Source organism: Otolemur garnettii, unplaced genomic scaffold (assembly GCF_000181295.1).
Source record: "Otolemur garnettii isolate 467f Iridium unplaced genomic scaffold, OtoGar3 scaffold00001, whole genome shotgun sequence".
Lineage (NCBI taxonomy): Eukaryota > Metazoa > Chordata > Mammalia > Primates > Galagidae > Otolemur > Otolemur garnettii.
The window spans coordinates 48,623,233-48,644,568 of record NW_003852396.1 but is presented as its reverse complement, the minus strand read 5'-3'; the positions used below and the strand labels follow the sequence as shown (position 1 = coordinate 48,644,568).

Sequence of the window (21,336 nt, the reverse complement as noted above, 5' to 3'; positions counted from 1 at the left end):
AGAGAGAGAGACTTTAAGAAACGCCATTGGTTTTCAGAATCTGCATTTTTATAAGGGTGTCAGGGGTGCATAGAGAGAATTTTGAGAGTTCAGGTATTTATTTTTGCAGCTCAACTATTTTTCTCTATTAAATTGGAGAGGAATTAATGAAATATTTCAAAGCTACTCTTTGGCTTTTTCTAATGTGGGTCCAGCTCCAAGAACATGCTTGAGTGTGTCCACTGCAGGGTAATCAGAGAAGGTGACAGGCAGGCGGCGGGTAAGGAGGAAGAGAAAAGTACTATGGGAAAAGGAAGAGACTGGAGAACAAACTTGTAAGTGGTCATCCCAGGTAGCCCGAGGCAGACTGCAGTTTAAGCCAACAGTTTGGGGACTCTGGTCTAACTTCATTCCTACTGGCGTGGGTCACACGACTCTCATACTGTGGGGGCCACATTACAGGGCAGAGAAGGGAATACTGGAACAAGAGCCGGGGACTGAGCTCTTGTCCTACATCTGTCACCACATTGACTTTAAAGGAATCACTTCCTGAACGTGGCTCTCCGATTTCAGTGAGCAGGCTGCCACTCCAGCATCCCACTAAGACCCTTCTGAGTATGAATGTTTTGTAAAACTACACCCCGGGATCTCCCACTGAAATCCCTTCTTAAAAGAAAGTTCATTTGCCTTGTGAATCTGACTCATGATCCATCTGTCCCCTGCTGGGGACAACCCTTGAATTTACTGCAGACATTTGAGGTGCCAGGCACTGAATCAAATCCTGGAAATACCTCATCCCGCAAAACTCTTCCTACACCTCTATGAGGTCATAGTTTTTCTTGTAAGAAAACCTGTTCTGTACCTTAGCTTTGGTATTTCATTGTTTCCCCTCTGAGTTTATAGGGACTATAAAATAGATTCACAAAACCTTCCACAATCTCTAAACCACAATTTTGTCTAAGTCGAAAGGAAAAAAAAAAGAAGTTTGGCAAAGAGCCCAACTCATTCTAGGTACTTGTCCAGCGAGGAGGCTAGCTGAAAAGTTACAGACTAGTTAAGAATTAAACCCCTTCCATCAAACTATTAGTCTCCAAAAGAAAAATGCTTTGAGTGGAGAAAGAAGGAGAATGGGGCTCCAAATGCGGCTGTCCGTACCGAAAAACCAACTGTGTGCCAGAGACTCTGCTAATTCTGTAGACAGTGTTGATATCAAAACTCACAATACCTCAGTAAGAAAGGTTTTATTATTCTCAAGTTAATAGAAAGATGATCTACAACTCAGAGACGTTAGTTAAGTTGCTCAAGATCGCATAGCTAATAAATACTAAAGCCAAACTAGTCACAGGTCTGCCTGATTCATAAACCAGCGTATTCTGGGGCTATCTTAAGCTCCTATTTAAGTTCTTATCATGGCAGTATTGTATGGTCTTACTTAACCCTTCTAACAGTCCCTATGCAGGAAATATTATTATTCCCAATTTATCTGAGGAAATGAGCAGTGGTTTAAGTAACATGCCCAAGGCCACACTCCTGGTGAGGCCCAGTTTTTCTGATTTAAGAGCCCATGCTTGAAAACACTCGAAATCACCTCTGAATTTCTTTCTTTCTTTCTTTCTTTTTTTTTTTTGAGACAGAGTTTAACTATATTGCCCTTGGTAGAGTGCCATGGCGTCGTAGCTCACAGCAACCTCCAACTCTTGGGCTCAAGCGATTCTCTTGCCTCACACTCCCAAGTAGCTGGGACTAGAGGCGCCCACCACAACGCCTCGGTATTTTTAGAGATGAGGTCTTGCTCTGGCTCAGGCTGGTTTTGAAACTGTTAGTTCAGGTAATCCACCCACCTCAGTCTCCCAGGTGATAATCGTCTTAGGTATGAGCCACTGCGCCTTGCTTACCTCTGAATTTCTGTCTTTTTTTTTTTTTTTTTGAGACAGAACCTCAAGCTGTCCCTCTGGGTAGAGTGCTGTGGTATCACAGCTCATAGCAACCTCTAACTCCTGGGCTCAAGCGAGTCTCCTGCCTCCGCCTCCCAAGTAGCTGGGACCACAGGCGCCCGCCACAATTCCCGGCTCTTTTTTTTGGGTTGCAGCCGTCATTGCTGTTTTGGCAGGCCCAGGGTGGGACTCGAACCCACCACTAAGTGACCACCTTAGTCACTTGAGCCACAGGCACCGAGCCACCTCTGAATTTCTGACTTGAGTCTGGTACTTGGCACGTTAGGGATAATTTTCTTGACCTTAATAATTTTAGCCACCTTTACTGGCTGAATATTAGATATGCTGACAATACCCTTACCTAATTCCTCCCCTCTCCTCCGCACGAGTTGGTGACTCTATTGGCAGTTTCTAGTCCTATAGACTAGAAACTTCATTTAAGTTTAGAGAGAAAGATAAACATTCCCAATCAAGTCAGAGCACAGTTCAAACGGGTGCTAAATGTGGAGGTTCAGCTGCCTCTGGACCCAGACAGAAACTCTATTCTTCAGCCAATCTTCTCCCAAACATGGTACCAGGAACAATGGAGTATGAACAGAAAAAGCGTGTGAATGGTTCAGGGTAGCCCTGTCACCAGTAGCCAGAACCTTCTCAAGACTATATTCTCCTACAGTGCCTCAAGAGCATCATCTGTACACACAAATGTCAGAATTATAAGGAAAATATAGAATACAGGCTTTATTTGCAACCCACACTAGTGTGTATACATTAGGTCCAAGAATGGTCTTTGCATTGTTGTTTGTAAGAACAAAAGGGGTGGAACAGCCTGATCACCCAACAGCAGGGAAAGAATTAATCTCATTGTGGGTTCTCCGTAGAATGGGATACTGTGTGGCCATTAAACAAGACGTCAAGGAACAAAAAGATGCTCACGCTATAGTGTCAAATTACAAAATTAGACTATAAACACCTCTCATTTTTCTTTTTGGAGCCTCTGTAGTATAGCAGTTAAAATCAAAGACTATAGCGTCACACTTTCTAGCTTCAAATCTGGGCTCTGCCTCTTTTAGTGTGACCTTCGTTTGTTTGTTTGAGACAGTCCCACTCTGTTGCTCTGGGTAGAGTGCTGTAGCACCAGAGCTCACAGTAAAGCCAAACTCTTGGGCTCAAGAGGTTTTCTTGCCTCAACCTCATGAGTAGCTGGGACTACAGGTGGGCACAACTACATCCAGCTAGTGTTTCTATTGTTAGTAGAGATGGGGTCTTGCTCAGGCTGGTCTCAAACTCAATCTTAAGCTCAACCAATCTACCTGTCTCAGCCTCCCAGAATGCTGGGATTATAGATGTGAGCCACTATACCTAGCCTCGTGTAAATTTTGACATGCGAGTGTGCAGTGTGTGTCTCCGTTTCATCACCTTGTACAGTGGGTTCTTGCTCCTAGAGGTGCTATAAAAATGAATCAATACAGGTAACACATTGAGAACAGTACACGGCTCACAGTAAATACTCAAGAAATGTTTGGTCTTTTAAAAAATAGAATGTGTACATGCTTATATGAATAGCAAAAAAAAAAATCCGGAAAGCATCAAGGTATTAACAGTAGATCTCTCTGTGCTATATAATATTAACATATATAATATTTTTATTTTTCCCCTACTTTCTATTTTTCGATAATAAAAAGTAGGCTTTGGGTTTATTTTTAATAAGAAAATTGCATGTTTTAAAAAAAATTCTTTGACCAGAAATAGAATCTCTTCAAACTTGTTTTTAAAAAGAGCAGTGGGTGAGGCTAGGTAATTATGAAACCTGGAGTCTGGAGAAACTACATTGTGTTTCTTGGTCTTTTCTAGTTTGGTGGCCTCATAGCAAGAAAGAATTTGCAACTCACTACCTTGGTTCTGAGGTTAGATGGGCAGGGCTGGGGAAAGGAAGGGACAGAGAGAGATGGGAGAACCTGATTTCATTCGTAGCAATCCACTGAGTTTAAAATGTCAGGAAGTTTAGTGGATTAAGGGTATTACAGTTGCTATTCATAAAGGTGTTTTGTTAGAAATTTTAAATAGCAATCTGGTGAAATAAGCCTTATACAGCCTTAAGTGAAATCCTGTTACAGTACTTAAAGTTTCCTAGAGGAAAAAAAAAGACCCCCAGGTATTAATTTACCTAAAGAGCAGCTGCCTCGAAGATACGTAATGTATCCTATGTAGCCGATGCTATAAAATAAGATTACCAGTCACAGAACTTGGGGGTTTGAGCCCAGATCACCTGGCAGGAGAACTGCAATTAAGCAGTAATGAGGGGCATGTCTGCATTCTGATAAGAGCCACAGCTGTACACATATTATAGACTTGGATGGTTCAAAAAAATCCAAGGACATTTAAAGCTGCTGGAATCCAAGAGGCAGAGACAGAGGCGTGTTTAGATTTCAAAATTCACAAATGAAAAAAAGAAAAGAAAAAAGGGCCTGCCACACTTATCTCTCAAATGCATCTGGGATGAGAAGGTCATGTCAAACTCCAGCAAGAAAACAAGACTCACTCTTATTAATGCCCTGTTCCTGCGGCAGGCTCTGTGCTGTTGGAGCCCATCAACCTAAGTATTCTTGTTTTCAGTCTTGATCCATGGGGGCAGACAATCTTGCAAATGAGGCTCTAAATCAAAGGTCTGCAAAACAAATTCCATTCTTTCCCACTGCTCCTTATGAGATCATACAAGGTGTCTCAAGAGAAAAGCTGTCTTCACAATTAGGGGGAGATGGGGTCAGGGTGAGAACTCTTACAGAATAGAAGAGGGCTGGCGTTTGAAGGAGGCAGGCTTGGGAGGGAATTCTGGCTCCACTAACAAGCTGCACTGTATGAACTGAAGCTAGCCCACCTGTCTGAGCAGTTTCCACATTTGGCCTGGGTAATAAGGAAACAATTGTGAGATAGGTCCTCACCCTCAAGATTCTTAGAGTACAAGTTCAAGTGACAGGCTAGTAGCAGGCATTTATAATATATGTTTGAAGCTATCATACAGAAAAGTTTGGGGTACCATGGGAGCAATAGGAGAGACAGTCTAGTTTCTGGTGGGGGAGGGGTTCCTAGAGGAGGTGACATTTAACTTGCACCCTGAAAGGATGGGTAAGGCGGAGGGAATGTTAGAAGGTAAAGGCTAAAAGGTGAAAGGATGGTTTGACTCAGTGTGGTTGGCGGGGTGGGGGAAAGGTATGGTAAGAAATAACGGGAGCCAGATCTCATAATAAGCCTAGTAAGAGACTTTCAAACCTTATCCCAAGAAGGGGTTGGGAGCTCATAGGCATTCACTGCTTTTGGAAATGCTATGCGCAGGGGGATGCAGACATACCGAAGTGAAATTACCCCAGCTCTGTTTCCCAATTCAGAAATCTCACTCTGATGTTTGCATTTTATCTTATTTCTTTGACAAGTCAGCATTTGTTAAGTGATAGGTCCACCCCCACAGAAAGGTGTGAGCCACAACACTGTCTCACAGCTCATCTGTCACAGGTCCTAGATCCTCAGTTCAGACACCACGGAGTTAAATAACACCTATCTCCATGCCCTGTATTTTTGATAATCAAATGTCAGATTTTGGAGAGGGTTGGTTACCTGGTAAACTGAGGTCACCCCAAAGATGTTTAGATCTGGAAAGAAACTCCATTTGGCTCAATTCCTTGGGTGAGCTCAGGGAGAGGAGAGGAGAAGTGCCTTGCCAGAGGTCACAGAGTTTAGTAACAGATCCAAGGTGAACCCCTCAGTTCTCCAACGTCCAATCAGTGCCTTTGCTTTACACCTACCTTCATCTCTTCACCTACTCATCATAAACTAGGAATCCCAAATTCCCACTCCACGGTCATAGAGGTCTCACGGACACCTGGGTAGCCACATGGGCACGTAAAGTCTCATTTGCCAGCAAACACTATAGAAAGTGGTGGTGGCCCAGGGTGGGAATGATAAGAAGGAAAAGTAGTGGATCTTATTCATTAAAGGAAAAAAAAAAAAGCAGTAACACAGCAGTTGAGGGAAAGAATCAATTCCATTAAAGCAGAGCACTTTAAGGTAATGAAAAATGCTTCCAGCATTATCCTATTTCAAAACATTTATCAGATGCCAGGGAAATTAAGCATGTGCAGGCACACACACCACTCTTTGCAAACGGTTTATCTAGCAAAACAACCAGGCCAACAAAAAGAAAAAAAGATCTGAGGAACTTCAATTTTCAGCTGCCAAATAGATCAAAGACACAAGCAGCAGAAAAAGAAATACACAAGTCTAAATTTAGTAGTCATCTCCCACAAGAGATTTCCAAAATCTGTTGGCTGCTGCCCTGGACACAGCTTTGGTGTGAATGATCTTCATCTGAGCCTCTATCCTAAGGGCCAATCTGAAGATGCTGATTGCAAGCAGGCCTTCTCCCTTGTGTCCTTGAAATCTCTGTGGGCTGCCAGGGGCTGGGGAAAGCTCTCTAGAAGTTTTCAGACCTTAAGAGAAGAGTCAAGGTAAGAGAGAAAAGTCAGAGATGAAGACAGGCATTCCTCCATGCACATACCCTGGCTGATGGAAGTTTAAAACATATAAGCTGAGAGTTTTGAACTGCTTGGGGTTCCGCCCCCTCTGCCTTCACAAAACAGGGCTCCCCTAGTCAGTCTCACAAGATTTGCACAAGGAGTAAAGTATAATAAAGTTCTTCTCCTATTTTCTGGAAATAAAATATTTTTACAAATCCTCAACAGCACCATAGAACAAAGGCTCCAAAGTGTGGGCTGGCGAGAGTGGGTAGTTCCTCTACCGCTGGCTGAGCTTGGAAGGCGATCACAGCAGAAGCCTCAGCGTGGTGGCACTTACGCCTCCTGGTACCCACCTCTCCTGCTATAGCTGCTGATCAATGGGCACCACACCAGACTTGACACAGACAAATAATTAGTCCGATTTACCTTTCAAAGGAGAGCTGATTTCCTCAAGGACTGGCTTTTGTCCCTCAGCCAACCTGTCAAACCTATCTCCTCCTGGTGACCCGGGTGCACGGCACATGAATACATTCTGCCGGCTAAATTTAGATTTTGAGAGCCTTTTCCAACCTGTCATTTTGCTCCACAGAAAAGCAGATCAGTTTCTTCAGTGAAAATAATACTGCCACCCCAGTGAACGTGGAATGACAAAGGACAAGGCAAGCCCACCAGGGGACTCAAAGGTGTATGTACCCATCCCTGCTCTGCACTGCCAGGAGAAATTCTGCTCACACGTCCTGTGCGTGTGCACAGCAAGCCTCATTTCCAAAACTTCCAGGGAAAGCAGTACCATTTTACTTAAAAATCATATTCTACAAAGTTCACGCCTACAAATAACCTACTAATGCCTCCTAGAAGACAGGAAGAAAATGATCTCTGTAGACCATGCTTTCGGTCTCAGCTCTACTTCTACTTGCAAATTATTTTCCCTCTTTGTACCTTGGTCCCCCTATATTTTTTCTTTTTTTGAGAAAGTGTCTTATTCTGTTGCACAGTCTAGAGTGCCACGGCGTCAGCCTAGCTCACAGTTACCCCAAACTCCTAGGTTCGAGCAACCCTTGTGTTTCAGGTTCCTGAATAGCTGTGACTACAGGGGCTTACCACAACACCCCACTAATTTTTCTATTTTTAGTAGAGACAGGGTCTCACTGTTGCTCAGGCTGGTCTGGAACTCCTGAGCCCAAGGGATCCTCCCGCCTCTGCCTCCCGCGTGCTTAGGTTTACAGGTGTGAGCCCCTGTGCCCGGCTCCCTCATCTTTATTTTTATTTTTTTATAGAGACAGAGTTTTACTTTATCACCCTCAGTAGAGTGTCGTGGCATCACACAGCTCACAGCAACTTCTAACTCCTGGGCTTAGGCGATTCTTTTGCCTCAGCCTCCCGAGTAGCTGGGACTACAGACGCCTGTCACACACCTGGCTATTTTTTTGTTGTAGTTTGGCTGGGGCTGGGTTTGAACCCACCACTCTCGGTGTATGGGGCTGGCGCCCTACCCACTGAGCCACAGGCGCTGCCCCCCCCTCCTTTAAAATGAGGACATCTCACTGTCATGAGGATGAAATTAGTAAAGTCAGACCAAGTGCCTGGCTCCCAGTATGTTATGTACTACAGACATGTTAACTGCTATGGCTGCTATAATCATTATCCCAGACTCTCCACCATCTGACCTTAGGCAAGTTCACTTCTGTGAGCTGCATTTTAGTTTCCTGATGCGAACAGTAAAGATCACACCAGCCTTGCAGGAGTGCAGCAGGATAAAATGAGATGAAACACTGAGCATTTAGCCCACTGCCTGGCACACTGACATGCTCGGAAATGTCAGTTCCCTTTCCCTGTGTTCCTCTCCTTATTGAAAATCTCTCATTCCACATGGGACTCATTTCCCTTTGTTCTGTTTTTAAAGAATGATAAAACTAAGCAGAACCACTAGGAATTGAAATCGTTCACAAACACTTATTGAACTTCTATCATGTGACAGTTATTCCCCAGTCCTTGGCTTTAAAGTATTAGACAGAGAGGGTCTCTACTGTCAAAGAGCTTGTGGTCTAGTGAGAGTGAGTCAGGAGACATTTCTGCCCTGGCCTGGAGCGGAACCTTTCTTCCAATTAATATAGCTATCATTTATTGGGATTATCTCAGGTAAACCTCACCACTCCGACAAGAAGGACCTTTAACCATTTGTACCAACTTACCCTAAGGCATCCGATAGTAATTGGCTGGGCTGGAATTGTAAAGCCTTTGCTCTTAACCAGTATGCTGTACTGCTTTGGGTTCAAGTTCTTGCATCAAAGGAAGCATTAGCAAGAAAGAAAGGCAGATGAGAAACCCCCAACTCCCCAAAGCACATCTGGCAGTGTCTAGACCTAGAGCCATGGCCAGTGCAGTCCATGATGGGGACTTAATGCTTATAAGATGAAAAGCAGCCCTGTGGGCTTAGATGCTATCTTCTTTTAGCACCACCTTAAGTTACACTAAGGCACTGGCAGTGAGACGGAATTTATGAGAATGGCAAGGCTGAGCCTCTCTTGGAAGGGTGTTTTGAAAGAATTAACTGTAACCTGATCAGAACATCAAAACTGCCCAGCATCAGAGCCCATGGCTTTATGTTCCATTAGCACCAGGTGGTCACCTCCTCAGTGGCAGCAGCTAAGATGAGACCGCTACCCTGGTCAGAGCCCCACACTTGCAATTCCTCCAGGCTCCTAGGAGTGCAGCAAGCTTCTGGGCCATACGTGACTTGCTGCAGTGGGGAGAGGGGAGACCAGGACTTCACAGGCCTGTTTGACAGGAGGGGAAGCCAAAGCACAAACCTATAGATGACACTAGAAACAACAGCTCTGAAAGGGAAGGTTCCTTCTGAGGACATTTCAGCCCAGCAGGCTCACTCTTTAGCTTCACAATTCTAACTGTTTTGGTGACTACACAAAAGAAACACATTAGGCCTTCTGCAGTGACACAGATGTAGGGCCAGTGTAGCAGCAACTCCTGCTGGGAATCACGGAGCAGACTTCTGAATGACCTGGAGGTATCTCCACCCTGATAGTTCTAAGAGCCCTCATATATTAGACCCCATTTTGAAAGGTTCCAGGGGTTCACCAGCAAACAAGTTTGGTGGTTCACCAGCCTGGATGGAATTCTCTTAGATGTTTTCTCATCAGATATTCCTGTCCTTACACGATCCCTCCATACTCTCTAGTGGTGACAAGTTATTATTATTATTATTAATGATATGATAAAACCACAGGAAAGAAAACCCAAATCCAATGAACAGAATGGTTGTTTTTCTTACTGAGCATAGGAGCAGTGGGTGCTAAAAATTCAAGATGGCTAGCAAACCAGGCAGGCCTTTGTTCTCATCCAGGCTATCAGGAGCTGCATGCCCACAGCCTGCTTAGGCCCTTCTGTAACACTGGGAAGGGTGCATGCAGGTAGGTGGGTGTGAATCCCTCACCACCAGGGCCCAGCTCCCTTCTTCCTGGAGAGAAATCAGGCAAAGCAGGTGTGATTTTTTTTTACCTGATGGACTCAAGTAGCATTTAAAGAGGGAAGTGGGTTGATAAGGGGTGTCCTTTGCTTGGTTTGCTGAAAGATCAACTCACAATTATGGTAGATTAGTAAGAGAAAGTTTATTTCCAAATACCATGGGCACAGGGGAACCACAAGAATGATTGTTGTCTTGGGCCACACATTAAATACAAAAACATTAATGAAAGCTGATTAGCAAATAAAAGGTCTGTGTCTACTTTTGTGATATCCAACACCACCTCACAAAATCAATATGCAGCCCGTGGGTCACAGGTTGGACACCCCTGGTTTGGGTATGAAGGTGCTAAGGCAATTTTGCCCCCAAATATGACTTTTTGGTATAATAAGAAGTGCTTATAATATTCAAATAAGAGTATTAAAGGCCATTCATGATCAGAAAGCACTGGAAGAGGCCTTTCCTCTGTCTACATAAAGCCTGAATAGCCTGACTGGGAGTTACAGATGGCTGCTGACTTCCTTATTGCAAGCTAACAGACGTGGCCCCAGGGTCTTTGGAGCAGGAGACCTGTCTCTCAGGCTAATCTACAAATCAATCTGTTTTCACCCATCTACATGCATCCTCCTCCAGCAGCCACTTGCTGCACCAATACTTTCCACATCTCCCCTCTCCCTTCCAAAAGGCATCTATAAAATTCTCCAACCATCGTTGAGACTTTGGGTAATCATTCTTGTGGTTCCCTGTGCGCATGGTGTTTGGAAATAAACTTTCTCTTATTAATCTACCATAATTGTGAGTTGATCTTTCAGCAAACCAAGCAAAGGAAAAGGACAGGTTTTACTGTGATCCCTTCAGGTAGAACAAAGAGAGGCAAAGTCCCACATTTAGCCCTTTTTAGTCATTGACCCCGAGAGCTGCTGAGAATAGAGTGCAATCTGTGATAATGAGAGGGTTTGTTATTGGAGGGTCAGACGACCTGGACTCTTGTGTTGTCTCTAGTACTCATCTGCTGTGTGACTCCAGACAAAAGGCCTACCCTCTCTGAGTCAGCTGCATCTTCCAACTTGAGAGTGGTGATGAGAGTTTTCCCCCCCGTATACAAATAAATGTACCATCAATACTGGTCATTTGATGTCATTTGAATCTACTCCCATCCATTATTCGCCCAACCTGTAATTCCAAACTTACCAGGTTGTGACGTATATTAACATGCAGCATATTTAGAGTGTCTAGCACAGAGGAAGGGAGGGAGGTACCTGTTATTCTCCACTCTCAGTGACCTCAGAATCCCACATCTCCCCTCTCTGACTTCCCTCCTGAGTTGCAGCAAAGGTCTTGTCCACTTACTGGGCTCTGACTAGAAGACTAGTTGCTTAGGACAGAAAGCATTTCTCCAGAGCCCCTCCTCCCAGTTAGCGGAACAGCTGCTGCTCATGCTGTTTACAGCCCTTTCATGGGTGGGGTGCCCTGGTCAGTGGGTGTTTGTGTAGTGTTTAATCATTAGGAGGGGACCAGCTCTAATAGCATGAGCCCCAGGGTATCTAAATAAATAAGTCAGCTATTTGCTTCAGTCTATCGGTGTCTGTATTTAGAAGGCTTCTCTCCAAGGACACAGGGTTGACTTCATATATGGCCAGTTCCAAGGCAGCTGGTGTAGGTGACTTCCAAAGGGCACGGTGGGACACAGCTACTAGAAGTGGAGGTTTTGAGTATCAGAATGGGGCATCTACTGGCCTGGAAAACAAGCAGTCAGCCCTCAAAGATGGGATTTCCCTTCCCAGAGAACAAAATTCTCCAGGCTCTCTTCTTTACCTCCTCCCTCCCAACACCCCATCCTATCATCCTCCCCACCAAACCTGGCCTGCTCTTTCTCCTCCTCACCACTGAGAATGCCCACTTGTTTTCTGAGATGCAGCTAAAAGTCTGCCTCCTCCAGGAAGCCTCGTCTGACCTGGCTACAGTGCTGACGTTCTGCCCTCTGAATCTGAAAGCACTGACATCCTCTGCCAGCACCATCCCTTCCCTCAGTTGCTCACAAACTGATTGCTGAGATAGGCAAGGGCTCCACTCCAGACTCCTGGGACTCTGCATCACCTCACCCTCAGGGGGTGACTGAGTATTTGTGCCCTCTCAAAATTCATGTTGAAATGTGACCCAAGATGATGTTGTTTGGAGGTGGGGTTGTTGGGAGGTCCTGAGGGCAGGGCTCTGATGTTGGGATTAGTGCCCTTATAAAAAGGACTCCCCACCTTCCCAGTCTAACTCATCTTCCTTCTGCCACATGTTAGAGGGAGAGGGCCTTCACCAGGCCCTCACTGGCATACTGGCACCCTGATCTCAGACTTCCAGCCTCTAGAACTGTGAGAAGAATAATCTGTTGTGTGTCAGCCACCTGCTCTGTGGTACTTTGTTACAACAGCCAGAATGAGTCAAGACAGGTGGGACAGCCATACCCCGAAATCATCTCAGCTAGGCTTGCACCTGCTAGTTGTTTATTGATTGATTGATAGATTGAGACAGAGTCTTGGTAGAGTTCCATGGCGTCAGAGCTCACAGCAACCTTCAACTCTTGGGCTCAAGTGATTCTTTTGCCTGAGCCTCCCAAGTAGCTGGAACTATAGGCGCCCACCACAACACCTGGCTATGTTTTGTTTTAGCAGGCCCCCACTGGGTTTGAACCTACCAGCCCTAGTGCATATGGCCAGCACCTACTCTTTATTGAAGCCCTGCTCTGTGCCACTCATTGTGTATAGGGCTGAGCCAGTCCTGACTGTTCAAGTAGAAAAGCCAAGGGCTCTATCTGGGCGGAGCAATACCACTCACCTATCACCTGTCTAAATGGTTCATTAAGTGCTGGCTCAGCACCTACTGTGCAATAGACAATACATTATTAAGTCCTGAAAACTCAATGATAAACAAGAATTTCTGTCTTCAAGCCTACCAATTGAGAAAATTAAAAAAAAAATTTCAAGATTTGGTTAGAAGTTGAAGATTGCACAGGATCTTTTGGGAGCTCCAAGGAAGGGAACTGAGTAACCTGAGATGCCTAGGAGGGGGGCACCTCAGCTGAATGCAGAAAGAGGAGTGCTATGCGCTGGCAAGGAGAGGTCAGGAGCTGGCTTTCCAAGCAGAGGGACTTCTACAGGCAAAGGTACAGAGGCTTACAACCTACAACCCACGGAGTATGCCAGGGACAACCAAGAGTCTGGTGCTGCTGGGTTAGACATGTGAGATGGGGCCAGAGTGGTGACAGGGCCAAGCTGAAGCCTTCCCAGGAGTTAGCACTTGATCCTGTAAATAATGTGTAGCCACAAAGGATTTTAAGCAGGCAAGTGACACATGCAGTCAGATCTGTATTTGGGGAGGATTGCAGTGGCTGCGCTGGGATGACAGGCTGGGTAACCAGACAAGCATAGCAGGACAGTGGCAGTGGGAGCAGACAGGGCAGTGCCATGAGGGGTGGGAGAGGGAGGGGAGGGAGCATCCTCCTCCCTGAAGTCGGGGAGCTGACCTCTGTGGCACCAGAGAGGCTGGGTCATTAGCATAACAAGTGCTGCTTGTGTACAGAGGCCTCCCAAGCAGACTTCCTGAGGGGACATTCAAGGCCAGGGCCCACATTAGCTTTGGCAGCTTGCTGGCTCTCCTCACTACCCCTTTATTCCAGACCATTAAGAGCCAGCCCTTTGGGAGGCTTCCTCAGAGCCTTTGTTTAAACTAAGAAGCAAGGACATTTAATTGCCTCAGCTAGACACCCTGCTCCACTCTCCCCCCACCTCCCTCCACACCCCCTCCCAGTCAGCACCCCAGGCCCTCCCTGGAAGCTTCAGTCCCACAGCTTGTGTCTTGAAACATAATCAGTGCATGTTCTGAGGCCCTCCTCAAATTATGGTTCTGATCTTTGCTTCCAAAAGCGGAGCTGGAATTATAGCTTGGCTCCTCAAGAAGTTCAAATCCACAGGGTCATAAACCCTTTCATGTTCTGTTTCAAGACCTTTGCTGGGGATTTTAACAGGTTTGCACCTCTGATGTTGTTACATGGTGGTTAGTCGGTTGGTTCCAAAGACTGGGACCTCCTGCCGGGAGGCAGCACAAGTTGACTACTTTGGCTTTTGCTCTAGTTACCCATTAGGGTCTCAAGCCTTAACAACTTCTGCTTTTTCTATCAACAGAGTCCCTTAAGGGAAGGAGCAGCAGGGGATGAGAGCTAAGTGAGATGTCCCCAAGGCAGATAGAAAGAGAAGGGTCATAGAGGCTGAGGTCATGCAGGCCAGTGGCTGCAGTGCTGGAGCTGGAGCTGAGAGGGCCCACATTTACATCTGGCTCCCTGACTGGGCATCTTAGCCTTTCTGTGCCTCACTCTCCTAATCTGTGAGATGGGCATTCTAAACCATCACTACATAAAAATTACCACCATTGATGGAAAGCATGTACTAGACCCAGTACTTATGTGAACTTTATGTCTTGCATTGTCTGATTTCATCTTCACAGCAGCTCAATGAAGTAAGTACAGATGAGGACACAGGCCTCAGGATGGTTCACCGACCTCTGTGTAGCGGCAAGGCCTAAGCCTGAACCTGTGGGGTCATATGTCAAAACTGTTTTTCAAAAATGGTAGTGAGCTGGCTCGAACGGTAAAGGGTTTTCCCTTTCAGAGCTGGACAAGGATCCCCATTTTCTAGGCCCTGGTGATCTCAGAAATGAGCCATTACAAGACCCCTACTCTACATACAGATAGGCTCTTTCCAGGCTGCATTTTCTGGGCTCATGTAAGGTCACCAAAAAAAGCAGCCCAATCAGTGTCTCATCTGGGTGGTTCCTCCTATAGTAGGGAACATACACCCTAGAGTTTTTAGAATTTTTTTTTTTTTTTTGAGATAGTCTCACTATGTCACCCTTGGTAGAGTGCCATGATGTCACAGCTCACAGCAACCTCAAACTCTTGGGCTTAAATGATTCTCTTGCCTCAGCCTCCCAAGTAGCTGGGACTACAAGCGCCTGCCACAACACCTGGCTATTTTTGTTGTTGTTGCTATTATCATTGTTGATTTTAGTTGGCCCAGGCAGGTTCGAACCCACCAGCCTCGGTGCATGTGGCTGGCGCCCTACCCACTGAACTATGGGTGCCACCCAGAATTTTTGTTTATTTTGAGACAGTCTTACTCTGTTATCCTGGGTAGAGTGCCATGGTATCACAGCTCATAGCAACCTCAAAGTCTTGGGCTCAAGCAATCCTCCTGCCTCAGCCTTCCAAGCAGCTGGTACTACAGGTGCCTGCCACTGTGCCCAGCTAGTTTTTATATTTTTAGTAGGTGACACATTTTTACAGGTGCCACAACACCTGTAAAAAATATAAAACACCTACTGAACAGTCTCTGACTGTTTAGAAGGAGTTTGCCAAGACATGCTGGATGGAAAAAGGGGAGAGAAACTAAATGTTCGGTAACTCTTATGACCCCATTCCTTAAATACTTAATAAGTATTTAATAAGTATTTAAGTAATTAAGTAATACGTAATTACTTAAATAAGTAGCAGGCTTCTGCTACTATATGTGCCAGGCTCTGTGCAAAGTCTGGGAAAGTTGAGAACAACACAGTGGTTTTTTGGATCCTCTATCTTACTCTAGAGTGGGAGACCACTTGCTGTGGTTCCAAGGGCCTGTTAAGTGCTACTGGAGACTAAATGATATTTATAGGGAGACCCTGGGTAGGAGAGAGATCCCCAAAGGATCCTGTCTGGAGCAGGGGGGAAAGGGGAAGAAGACAGGGATAGAACCAGCCCTGGAGTGTGAGTTGGGATTTCTCAGGCAAAGGAAGCTGAGAGGCTCTCCTAGATTATTCTGAGACAGTGCTGGATTGTGGACTAATCAACAGAACAGTGGCAGGCCCTTCCCTTCAGAGATTGGGCAGCCTGGTGTCTCAGACAGATCTAGGTTGGCATTTGATCTCTGCCACTCACTGCCTGTGTAACCCTGAGCAAGTTACTTAAACTCACCGATACCAAGATTCCTTATTTATGAAATGGGGAGGCCAAAGCTAATATGTAAAGCACCTAGGAGAATACCCAGAATATAGCAGGTGTTCAGTAAGTGGGAGTTGTTGTTGACAGTGAGACTCAGGGACCACAAATGTCAAATTGCCAGTCCTACGGCAGAGTCTAAGCAACCTCCCTAGGTGTGTCTGTCTCTGGTGTACCCCGAGCTCTCAAGGAACCCCTTCTCTCCTTAGGATTCTGCCACAAGTGAGAGGCTACCTGGAGATCCACCTCATCTCCCTGCACAGTGCTCAGCTGACTGACTCCCCCTCTGCACCCTGGACAAGGTGACAGAACAGACCCCTGCCTGGACAACAATGCCGCACGGTTCTGCTACACATCACCTTCAGGGTGTCGCCTACTGCATACTTCCAGATGCCCCAAACTCACATCCAGACAATACAAATAAGCATCCAGGGAGGATTTTTTTAAGCTTCATTTTGCCCGTGGGGAAACTGCAGGGGTGTGAATCCCTCTGTCCAAATTTCAGGGTAAGCTAAAGGGAGCAGCAGCGATAGAAATCCTTGAATTAGGGGCTGAGCCCACTGAGCCATGCAACCACCTCATTTCCTCTGGCTTGCATTTAATCTCCTCCGCACAATCCTCCAGCATCCCTCAAAGTGTCAGTGTCTCTCTTCAGATCTCATTTCAGGCAATTTTACAGTACTGAGCACCACCGATTAATGAGGGAAATAAATCAACGTGAGCAGCGGACAAGGGAAAACAATGGGGTGGCAGCCAGAGTACGCAAAGCCAGCCTCCTCTGCCCGGATTACCGAGACACAGAAAAGCCACAGGGGTCTACGGAAGAAGCTATTCCAGGGACGAGGCGATGGCAGGCAGACCCTGAAAGTCAACCGGTGTGATCGAAATGGCAAGGGGAACTAACTCTGAAGCCTCTGGTGGGGGTTAAAAAAGCAGTTAAACGTTCTTAAAAGAAACTATTATACCTGCAGCTTCAAGCATCCCTAAGATCCTCTCAAGTAAGGGAGAGAATTCCCTCAGTAACAGCAGAGGCTGGCCTGAGCCTGAGCTGCACTCTCAGGCTTTCCTTTTGCGGAGCCTCCCAGATGAGGAAAATGATAGGACACTGCCTAAAAGGCCAGCAGTCCAGGTGTGGCGACCTCGCAAGCACCTCGGTTGTATGTGGCACTAAGGAGATGCTTACAATTACTCACCTAGCTCCAAACAAGGTTCACGTTTTGGAGGGATGGCAACTGAGCCTTTGAACCAAGAGGGAGGCAAATACGATGATTAAAAGCAAAAGTTTTGTGGCCAGAGAGACCTTAATCCAAATCCTCACCTTCTCCCGTATAGCCCTGTTGCTTTGGGAAAGGAACGCCACCTTTCCAAGCCTCAGTTTCCTTATGTGTAAAACTCGTTTCCTTGCATAACTTTCAAACCCAAGTGCTGTGTTGTCCCCTGGGACTCTGGTGTACTGTGCAAGATCTATCAATTGCATGAAAAATCACAGTGTGGGGAAGTCCTGCCAAATGTCCCAACGCTGCCCACTCCCCAGGTGGACCACCCGCCCCGCTCTGCACAGGCAGCACCCACTGTTAGTGCTGATTTATGGAACAATGTACATCCAACTCTGATTAAATCCTGAGTCAAAACACTCACCAAAAGAAATATAATTCATTGCTTATCGCCTACTTGGAATTTTGTTATCTCGATGAAAATGAGACTACAATTCCATGAGCTTCGTCTCCTAATATAATTTTGGTGAAGCTCCAGCTGGAACAAAATTCATGCAGTGTACTCTGTATGATAGCAGATTTTCTTCAAAGCATCTCAGGAAGGTCCAAGACCCCATAGCTATCCTCCCTGAACTTCCCCTTGGGAAGATTTTTTTTCTCTCTTTAATGCCAGGGAAGAGCATGAACACAGTCTCCCACTACCACAAATTATGCAGTTGAGTTTCCCACATTTGGGGAACGGACAGGGGTCAGCACATCTGGATTGCAACGCATAAGCCTCGCCCTGGGATAACCACCTTTGTGATCTTCTGTGCCAGGTAAGTAGGCCTTGAGAAGACTTCCTCCTGGTCCTTTAGGCCTGGGCATTCTTCTGTGCCTGCCATCAGCAACAACAGACACCTGCTTCTCTCAAATGCATATAAAAGCATGGCAGCTTAGCCCAGGCTTAGCTCTGAAGCACAGTGAGGATGGACACTCTGTGGCTTTCTTCCCTCAGAAGAGGTCTGCTGCAGCAGAAGAGGGTGGCCCGTTAGCAAGACAGCTGCAGGGGCTGCTCAGCCTGCTGGGTTTGTAGATATGAGGGGCTCTGAGCAAGGACTACACTCCTAGCTGAAATACTATCACACAGTGACACATGTCATCATATCTCAGAGACAAACAGTCCATAGAGTCCTCCCCTGCATGGATGAGCTATAACTTGTGAGTCATTCCGTTAACTCTGCCCTTCAAGTGATAAACAAGAACACTGACTTATGGGAGGCTGAGCACCTCAAAGATCAGCTAGTCTGACTGCACAGATGGAGAGATGAGGACACAGAGAGAAAGCATCTTGCCAAGATATTCACTGGCAGCAGAGCCATGTCTAGGACAAGGTCTCTTGGTTCTAAGCGCACCACTTCCCTTGCATGGACTGCATTCATAACCATCTGCAGACAGATTATGCGTGCTCTCATCAGAGTTACTTAGAGTTCATGCTTTCCAAACGCACACAGAGATGACCTTGATCCTAAAGCCTGGAGGACAGAGAGTAATCATTAGGCTGCTAATAATCTCAATTTCCTCATTGGCAAAGTCAGAGGGTTACAACAGATGATTCTGAACAAACCCAACTCTGGCACTGAAAGCTTTTGTTTGACATAAAGTGGCATAGGAGAGGCAGCTTTGGGAAAATAAATTTATATGCAAAGTAACCTTGGGTAGAAACAAAGTCTCACTGCAACTCTGGGCTGTCACAGCTGTCCATCATGACCAATACGGAGGGTACAGTGGAAGTAAGGGCACTTGTTCACAGGGCTGCCTTACAGACTGGGCTTATTTCAGTCAGAGCTTACATTTTAGTAACAGAAATCATGGCTACCATGCCCTTTAAGAGAGATAATAAAGGATATTAAATAAAATTTTAAAAAAGAAGAAAAGAAAATCCCAATGGATCATGAGGTAGGCAGGCCTAACAGATACCTGGGTAATGTTTCTAAAGGATCTTCCACATCAGGAGAAGAAACCTTCTGCATTTTATTAGGAAAACAGTGAGTTTCCAATGTAGGACTGACCAGACACAGACCCCTAGAGATGTTTCCAGCCCTCCCTGCTCCCAAAGCACATGATATAATTCTCTGCGGTACGTGGCACACTGCATCCTAATGGCCTTTTAGGTGTAACTTCCTCTACTTGACTGTAAGCTTCCTGAGTACAGGATATGTCCTACTCATCTTTAGATCCCAGGGCCTGGTGCAAAGTAGGTACTCAATAAATATCAAGCCATTATCAGCATTTTCTATAAGCTGTCACATGTAAAATATAATCCAAATATTTTGTTGAAATACAACTGACCCATCGCACTGGATATAGTTCCTTAACCAATTCAGTTATCATGTTCTTTCATCTACCCAAAAGGCAATTATACCTGCTTGTTATCCCCCAGAGAGATACCAGAGGCCATGCAGTCAGACTGGGTGGCACGGTATCCGGCACCTGATAGGTAAATGGGAAATATGTGATGAAATGCATGTTAGAGAACTGGTTAAATTACAGGGGAAGAAGGGACACATTAAGCTCAGGCAGTTACTTATGTATGTAATAAAACAGTGATAGTCATTAGTGTAATTAACGTGTGTTTTTCTGTTCTCCAGACAGGTACATGGTAGAACTTCACTTCCCTTTGCCTTTGAATTTAAATGTATCAATATATTTCCCTTGGCCAATGGCAAATAAATGAAATATGCATGGGTCATTTCCAGGAAGAAGAATTTTTTTTTTTTTTTGCAGTTTTTGGCTGGGGCTGGGTTTGAACCCGCCACCCCTGGCATATGGAGTCAGCCCTACTCCTCTGAGATACAGGCACTGCCTGAATTTTTTTTTTTTTTTAAACAGGATCTAGCTCTATTTGTCATGCTGGAGAGCAGTAGCATCATTATAGCTCATAGCAATCTCAAACTTCAGGGCTCAAGCAATTCTCTGCCTCAGCCTTCCAAGCAGCTGGGACTACAAGCCTCTGCCACTATACCAGGGTAATTTTTTCTACTTTGTTGTAGCAATGGGGTATGACCATGTCTTGAGCTGGTGATCACTCCTGTCTCAAGTGATCTTCCTCTCTCAGCCTCCTAAAGTGCTGGGATTACAGCTGTGAACCACCATGCCCAGTCAGGCAGAAGCTTTAAGAGACACATAGTTTGTTCTTTTTCTACTTGCCACGAAGACTGGCAATGCTCTAAATGGCAGTTCCTCTAGCACCCTGGGTCCCAGAGTGAAAATGACCTATGACATAGCAATTGTCAAATAGTTAAGGGTAGGTTACCCCCCCTCCCCCAGGTGTTTGTCATGCAGCATAACCTGTCCTATCCTGACTGATCAAAGACTTTCTCATGTACCTGGATTAAAACACGTGAAGTTGTTTTTTGTTGTAGGGCACAGACATCATCAGATTCTGACTGGGGTTGGGGCTGCCTATACTTTGGGTTCACTAGGGGAGTAAACACAGAGAAAGATCCCCCATTTTGGCTTTTTTGTTTGGCCTCTCATTTTTGCTTTCATATTGCCAACTGTCTTTCATTCATACTTTGAACAACCATTAAGGCTACACACTATCTTTAAACAACTGTTGAAAAGGCACCACTATAGAAAATATAATTAGGGGACATAACTATGCTCTCCCTCCCCCCAGGCCCCAACTCAGCTGTGCTTCTACTCAACAGTACAACGAAGTTATGGAACAAAGTTATGATGCTGGGCAGCCTCAGGGACTGGGAGGTTCTCATGGGGCCACCATGCTGCTTTTTACTTTTTAACATGAAAACACTGCATGCCCAAGAAATGGTATTCTGAAGACCATTCCTTCTCTTCTCTTTACAACCCCTAGGAGAATTCCTCTGTGGTTTAAGTGCAGATGGTTTGCTTCCTGTCAGCACCCTCCTCCCCTCCCACCCCTCCCCGTGCAGCACAGGTGGCCCCTGACCACTGATCCCACAAGAAACAGCTCTTCTCAAGGAGGAAGGCAGTGGTACGCAAAAAAGAGGCCTCTGGGAAAGGTCAATGCAGTAATTATCACCCTGTTACCAGGGAAATAGAGATTTGCCTCTAAGTTCCTTTTATGAGCTCTAAAATGAAAGTGACTTTCACACTCTCTACTTTGTTTCTGCTTCCTCTATACAAGCAGGAGAAGAAAGAGGAATGGGGATGGGAAGGGAACAATAAAGATCACTGA

The 21,336-nt window shown here is 45.6% G+C and overlaps 1 protein-coding gene and 1 non-coding gene across 2 annotated transcripts in view; both read right to left on the bottom strand.

Annotated features, from left to right (window-relative positions):
- NAV2 (neuron navigator 2) overlaps positions 1-21,336 on the bottom strand; it is a 276,592-nt gene that overhangs the window by 99,181 nt on the left and 156,075 nt on the right. The gene's annotated exons all lie outside the window — the stretch shown is intronic.
- On the bottom strand, positions 17,806-17,961 carry LOC111724701. Its single transcript, XR_002772951.1, has one exon. It is a non-coding gene; the product is annotated as a U1 spliceosomal RNA (small nuclear RNA).